An 8,277-nucleotide genomic window follows, 5' to 3' on the forward strand; every position below is an offset into this window, starting at 1 on the left:
TTTCCTTTGCTGTTTTCTCCTCATTTTTCTTCCAACTTCCTAATAATGTAGGGCTCTCTCAAGCTTCCATCCTTCATATCTATATTTCTATCTCCAAATCTTGGTAATCTGTTTCAGTTCTAAAGCTTTTTATAAGGTTATATCATATGAAATTGCTATTACTTTCGGTCCAAAATCATCAAGTATTGCTGATTGTGTGTTATCTGATCTATCTCCCATCTACATGGTGCCAACTTGCAGCTCAGAAGCATCCTCTAAATCACAACCTATATGGTCAAATGGTAGATAACCCAACCTCAGCCATCTATGACTGAACTGCTCATTTCCAGCAAACCACTCATTCTGCAGCTTAGCCCATGTAAATTCCTGGCAATTCCATCCTTTCCACTGCCCAAACCAAAAATCCATGAGTTATCTCTGACTGGTCTCTTTTTCTTGCTCCCCATATCGAGGCTGCCAAAAGAGCCTATTGGTTCTAACTTCAAACTACGCCCAGAATCTGATCAACTTCTCACCTACTCCATGGCTGTCACCCCGGGGTAGGTCTCCAGCATCTCTGTCTTGTGCAGTTCCCTCCTATATCTCCCTGCTTCCACCTTACCCTCTACAGTTTATTCTCAACACATCGGCCGGGGTCATCTCTTTAGTAGATAAATTCAATTATTTCACTTCCTTTCTCCAACCCACTGATGGCTCCTTTTCTCACTCAGAATCAAAACCAAATTCAATGCATTGGCCTTGAGGACGTTCCTAATCTAGCTTCCTCTGACTTCATCTCACACTATTCCCCCTCCCTCATGAAGCTTCAGGCCCGCTCTCCCTTCTGCCTGGAGTATTCTTCCTCTGGTTAACCAAGTGGCAAACTCCAGCCCCATCTCAAATGTCACCTTACCAGTGAGACCTATGTAAGCAACCAACCCTCCCCTCCAACTCCACCAAGGCACTGCCAATCTCTGCAATCCTGCTGAATTTTTTCATTATTTAACCCTGCTAATTACCTTCTGGCATGCTATACATCTTTCTTATATTTATGGTTCATTTCTTATTTACCTCTGCAAAAAGGAAAGCTCCAAGATTTTCTGCTTTATTGATTCTATTCTGAATACCTAGAATAGTATCTGGCATGTAGTAGGTAATATTAACGCAATAAATATATTGATTCTTTCATTTAAAATATTACCCAAATATTAGAAAAATCCATGCAGTCATGCTTTCTGTATGGCTTGAACAGAACTACCTTTTATAGAAAATTGTTGCAGTTTTGTTTCTCCAATTGATAGCACTCAGGATATTCTTAAACTATGGACAATCCTATCATATCCATCAATTTTCATTCACTCTTCCTTGTTTTTTGCTTTAAACTTCACAATGGTAGTCCAAAATCTGAGCCACCAAGTGTGTTGACATCCAAATTTAAACTGAAATATCACCTTATTAACAGGCTTTAAAACCTCTATGACAATTCTCAATATAAAGTTTCTTTAATAACCGCAGGTTCCCTAAACTCAGTTTTGACAGAGATAAAATTTCTTTAACTGATTTTTCCCCCTCTCCTTAAACTTTTTAGCTGACACACTAAGTTGATGCAAGTCATGTGATGCACTGGAATATGAATCTGCCATCCATCTTGCTACATCCCAATTCAATGTGCCAGCTGAATTCATTTTCAAAAGCCCTGCAGCTCCACAGAAATGCAGCTTTTTAAAGTCACATAAAAATAATAAAAGATTGCAGGTTGGATGTTAACTTTCTAAAACACCACAAGCAATAAAACGCGCTCCTCAACAGGAAGTGCTCCTTACCCATCCCTCGAAATAGCACACGTCACTCTACGATGATATTCAGAATATGGTTTCTTTATCCTGGGCCTCTTCCAGGTTCTGTTTCTACGGTAACCAAAAAATATTTATTGTAAAGTGATCTCATATAGTCAGCAATGACACACACAGATCTCAAGGCTGGCATAGAATGTACCATTCAAGTATGACTAGTAACTCTTTTTCTCTTCTACTTTGAGTACCAACATTCTCTCTAGACCCCCAAAATGAGAAATATGTAACTGACAGATATGCTTTTGTATGTGTAATAGAAATAAATTGTAAACTCCAATATTGCATATTAAGTGTGTATCTACTGGCTCTAGATTTTGATATCAAAGGTCAGCATCTCTTTGCAGAAAAAACAGTGTTTATAATTTTTTTTTTTGATGTGACAGAAACTGTTATGTGGCCATTTGGCTATGCTGTGGTACTCTTATATTTTGTCAAGCACTGCTGTTGATGTTGCAGTGAAGGTGTTTTTTAGATGAGATTAACATTTAAATCAGTAGACGTGGAGTAAACAAATTACCCTCTAAATTGTCAGTGAGCCTTTTCCAATTAGTTGAAGACCTTAAAAGAAAAAAAAAATGCTGCTCTCCAGAAGTAGAGAATTCTGCCCACTGTCTGCCTTTGGACTTGAAGTGCAATGTGAACTCTTCTCTGGGTCTCTGGCCTGCTGGACTACCCTGTCAATTTTGAATTTACCAGACTTGCCAGTGTCTATCATGGCATGAGCCAATCCTGAACCCAATCAATCTCTCTCTCTCTCTCTCTCTCTCTCTCTCTCTGTCTATCCCTCTCTTGGACATATATATCCTGTTGGTACTGTTTCTTTGGAGAACTCTGACTAATGCATGTGATATCACTAATAAAAAAAATTCAAATTAATGTGAAGAAAAATTAAATTGTACTGTTATTTTTTATTTCTTTCTTTTCTCAAAAGGAAGTAAATTTGGTACCAATGAACCAGAAAGCTTATTTATTTGGTTATTTTAATAATCAATACTTCTAGGAAATAAAATATTTCTTAATTTTGAACTTATAAAAGAACAGGATATGACACATTTCATGTTATTATATTTCATAGATTTAAAAGGTTCCCTTTGCTAGTATAGATTATTAAGTATCCTTTTCAGAATGGCTATAGAGAGGACCACCCTTGGTTGACATTAGAAAATTGTTTTTTTAATCAAAATGTTTGAAATGTTAGGCTTAAGGTTTATTCTCAAAGAGTTTTTTTAATAAGAGGAGTAGCAAAAACAGTCTTATTTCAGAGTATGTTTAATCTGTTTGATCCTTAGGGATGAGGGAGAAGTGAATCATTTATTTGGTTTGGATGCATTTTATTTCTTACCATGGGGGAATAAAATTTGGCCATCTCCTGCTTTGGTTTCATTAAAACTATAAGAAAAATTATGCATAAAATGCTTCTAAATTTCTTTTTAAGCCATAGTTTAACGTAAATCTACAAACCATCACTGTAGCATGGTGGTTGTGAGTGTATCTGAGTTTGAATCCTAATTCTTCCATATACTAGCCATGGAGTGTGAGGTGGGTTTTAATCTTTGGGCCTCTGTTTACTGTCCATAAAGAGGGAAAATAATTGTACTTTTCCACATGTTATTGTGCTGCTTAAATGAATTTAATGTGTATAAAATTCTTAGAATGTAAGAAACAATCCATTTGATGTACCAGTACTATTAGAGAGATTTTCATTTGTATTTCTGGTTGTAGATACAATGAAACTAGTTTAGAGTAAGAGACACACCTGAGTTTATTGTAACAAATAGAAAGTGGCTACCACTTATCTGATTTCAAAAGTTTTGTTATTACATTAATTTGAGCATTTTGAGTAATTGAAATATGATCTCTGTGGATCCACCCAGTAGACCTCAGATTTTTCATTATGATGGGAAGTAATCAATTCTGCTAGATTGTCCGTCTGAGAAATTTTCTGAAAAACATGTCCTTGGACTTTAGTCCCCTTTCCTGTCTTTCTTTTTTTTTTTTTTTTTATTTAGACGGAGTTTTGCTCTTGTTGCCCAGTCTGGAGTGCAATGGCACGATCTCAGCTCACTGCGACCTCTGCCTCCTGGATTCAAGCGATTCTCCTGTCTCAGCCTCTCCAGTAGCTGTGACTACAGGTGCATGCCACCACACCTGGCTAATTTTTGTATTTTTAGTAGAGACAGGGTTTCATAATATTGGTCAGGCTGGTCTCAAACTCCTGACCTGAGGTGATCTGCCTGCTTTAGCCTCCCAAAGTGCTGGGATTACAGGCATGAACCACCATGCCCGCCCTTTCCTGCCTTTTTAGCACTAACTTGTAAGGAAGTAATTTATCTCCTGTGCAAATTCCTTTTGTAAAAATTTTCCACATAACCCTTGCCTATTTTTCTTTGTTCTTCCATCTTCCATTCCTTCTCCCTTGGCATATTTCTGACGGGTTTTATTCTTTCCTTACTTTTAGATTATATCTTTTTTTTTTAACTAATACTTTGGCATCATAATGTCCTCTTGTAGAATAACGGCCATTGACTGTTTTACTCTCATTTTGCTTTGGCTTCTCTTTAATTTTTCATTCTGTTGTGCTATTTTCTTGTTCTTTATTTTATCCAGTTAAAGAAGACAAAAGTAAAATCTACATTCAAATACTGTAATATGAATGCATAAAGCATAAAACATAAAACATCCATTAAACAATTTCCTCCTAAATAAACTAATTGAATCTCAGTATTTCAGTCTATATTTTCCCTATTGTCTCTTCAATGCATAAAATTAATAATGCATAAAACTTGTGTCCTCCCCCAACCACAAGGAAAAAATAAATCTTTACCTTCCTCCCTCTCCCCAATTTCATTTTTAGGTAAGGTAGTTACCATATGGACATGTTAAAAATCACATCTAAAATTATATGCATGCAGATGTTCTGAAAATACTGTTTTTAGAGAAATATTTTTTTTTCTGAAAATCTGGAACATCAGACATGTTCCATCTTTATTTAATGGAACAGTCTAAACCTTGCTAAAATTATAACTTTCATGATTGATCACATCGTTGATCAAACCAAAGCTATTCTGGCATTAACATCTGTTAATCAGCCAGATGTTCTCTGTGGTCTCACTGACTGAAGAAAACTCTTTCCCTGCTGGTTAGGGACAAACAGAGAAGTGTTTGGGATTTGGTTTTGGTTTGGGGTTTCTTTGCAAGGAACTGTTCTCATTGCTGAAGAAAGAGGAGCAAAATAAATTATAAAAAGCAAAAGCATATGATGAGTTTCTTTAGATCTGTGCACTGGTCTACGGGAGTTGAACATACACAATCTGTGTCTTCTTTGGGTTAATAAATCTGAGCCATTTGTGACATCAATTCCAATCTTATATTAAAAGAGCGTATTTGGAGTTTCAGTGACACAACAAAATAAAAACTACTTGTAAACCACAGCTCTTCACCTATTTTATAACTCAATTTCTTATCAACCCTTGGCTTGTCCAAGTAAAATGTCAATATGTAAATTTACCTACCAGCAGTAATGGCAAATTCTCAGTGAGTGATTCATAATTAAAATATCTGTAGTGACATCCAGGCAGAATTATTTTTTTAAATGCTCCAACAAACTTAACCCTATACCCTTGATATAAAAGAGAAAAAGTGCTGGGGAGTGAAAGGAAGGGAAGGAAGGAAGGAAGGAAGGAAGGAAGGAAGGAAGGAAGGAAGGAAGGAAGATAATATTTGATTTATTTATTCCTAGGGAAGTCTCAAATCAACATCGGGCACCAAGTTATCCTTAGGATGTATGAAGAAAATTTATTTTTTTTCAATCTTGCTTCAAATCACATTCCATGCCTAATATTTACATATGCTATGCTTTAAATAAACCTAAAAGAGCATTAGAGTTATAAGCTAGAAAACATTTTAGTCTTAGAAGTCTAAAGTGAAAAAGATAATGGGCTATGTTAAAGATTGGCCTTGGGGTTATGGAAAACTGAGGCGATATTTGCACATTTTAGAGCCCTAACTTCTTGTAGCAGCAGTTAGCAGACCAGCCTCAAATCAACCTCCTCCCTCCTTTCCTTGCTCACTACTTGAATCTGAATCCCTGACCAGGTAAGCCTGCCAGGGCAAGGGAAAAGCAGGACTGCGCATGCCTCCCTGAAGACACTGCTGTTAATATCACAACAGTCCTGCTTTATGCGATCACAATGTTCTTTTCCTTGCATTCTCTCATTTTCATCCTCACAACCAACCTGTAAGGTAAGTATTATAACACTGACGTCATAGCCAGGGGAACTAAGGCTCAGCGTAGCCAAGTGACCACCCCGGAAATACATATTTGGTGAGGGAGCTGTAATTCTAACCCAGGTCTTCAAATCTCAGGTTACAGCAGTTCTTTCCCTATTCTCCAGAGTCAAGGAGGTGGTTCACAGAAACAGTGAAAGGTCAGAAAGGATGAGGGCTGAAGAAGCTGACATTTCTTCCCCCGTATCACAACTTTCTTTCAGAATAACATAACATGGACTCACACCCCCACACTCTGTTATGCTCAAAAATCCAAGATGCTGGGTGCCTAATCTGGGAGGAGGGGCAGGAGGGTGGATGTCTCCAAAGACAGTAGCCTGGCCATGTGACTATTGTTTGTCTCTTGTATCCATGGAGAATGAAGGAACAGTGATGAATTTTTGCTCACAAACAACCGTTGAAAAAAAAAAAAAAAGAGCCAAAACAACTTATATTTGTGAGTGATCTTTGCCAGGTGGGACAATTACTGACCTTTTCTAAAGCCACTTGCAGTGTTGAACTGCTTGCATCTGTGTTTCACCTTAGAAAATCACAATGAGAATTAATAACAGATGTCTTCACAGTAGGAGGGCTGGAGAGACTTTGATTTTGGAGCAGGGACCTGTCAGGCTGTTACCAGTTCTGAGCTTCTCGTGCATTGTTCTAGTGACGTGATATTTCAGGGTTACAAAAAGCTGGCTTTGAAGGTGAAGTACCCAGGGAGAAATCTGTTCCTTACCCAGGTAAGTAAGTGTCCAGCTGCAGCCAAACACGACTGGGCACATCTTTCCTTTATCTTTTCACAAGCTGACCCTAGACTCAGATGGTAATAAGGGAGAAAGGCACTCCATGACGTCATCTGACTCAAGTTTAATAGTTGTTTATTGTTGTTGTTTTGCCTTTTCTTTAAGTATCCTAATGTATGGTCCCTGGTAAGCTATGTAGCCTTGTGATAATTAAGTGCCTTGGAATATTAAGAGTTTTTGTTTGAACAGCATCTCTACCACTTATTAACCACATGTTTTTCATCTGCTAATGAGGATAATGATAACTCACTTTTAGGATGATAGTGAAGATTACAAGAGTAATATTTGTAAAGCACCTAGCACATTGTCTAGCACATACAAGTGCTTAATAAATCATAACTCCACAGATAGCATAGGAATGTATATATACATTCATAATTGAATACATATTCAAAGTTGCATAAACCTCACACACTTAAAAAAGAAAGAAGAAAAAAAATCCTCCTAAAAAATGTCACAACTCTAATTCTTTTTGTAAAGTCCTCCTGAAAAACTGCAATCATGTTAGAAATAATAAATATAGCTATAATGTTACATTCCTAGTCCTATTTATTTCTCTTCAGTCTGATCAGCCCCCATCGCTGACCCTGATGTCAGCTCTCTTAATTGAACTTGCTAATGCTATTGGCTTGAAGGAATAAGGTAGCAACCAATCAGGACATAGCAGCCAAAGGTCTCTTCAAGCCTTCCTTTACAATTTTAAGAACTTGAATGTCTTGTATACTCAATGGACAATTTAGAACAATGTCAGGTTGATTTCCCAAAGGATAGAATTCAATGGTATAATCATCGCACATATGGAATACAGAGTCACATACTTGAAAACGAGAGCAAAGCTAGAATGCATTCCTTGTTTGAAGTTAATTAAAGTTGTAGTGAAACAGCACATAAACACTGTCTGCAGCCAACTAATTCTTCTATTGCAAAGATGTTGATTTATCTTGCTTCCAGTGCATACATTTTTCAAGCGTATTTTTCTCCTCGAATTAAGAAAGAAAGGCCGGGCGCAGTGGCTCACGCCTGTAATCCCAGCACTTTGGAAAGCCCAGGAGGCTGATCACAAGGTCAGTAGTTTGAGACCAGTCTGGCCAGTATAGTGAAACCCCATAATACAAAAATTAGCTGGGCGTGGTGGCGGGCACCTGTAGTCCCAGCTACTCTGGAGGCTGAGGCAGGAGAATTGCTTGAACCTGGGAGGCGGAGGTTGCAGTGAGCTGAGATCACGCCACTGCACTCTAGCCTGAACAACAAGAGCAAAACTCTGACAAAAAAAAAAAAAAAAAACAAGAAACAAATAAACAAAAAACAACAAAAAAACAGAAAACAGTTCTGCTACTCAAATAAACAAAACTGACTTTTTTTGTTTGAAAACT

The sequence above is a fragment of the Symphalangus syndactylus genome, chromosome 10 (assembly GCF_028878055.3).
Source record: "Symphalangus syndactylus isolate Jambi chromosome 10, NHGRI_mSymSyn1-v2.1_pri, whole genome shotgun sequence".
NCBI classification, from domain to species: domain Eukaryota; kingdom Metazoa; phylum Chordata; class Mammalia; order Primates; family Hylobatidae; genus Symphalangus; species Symphalangus syndactylus.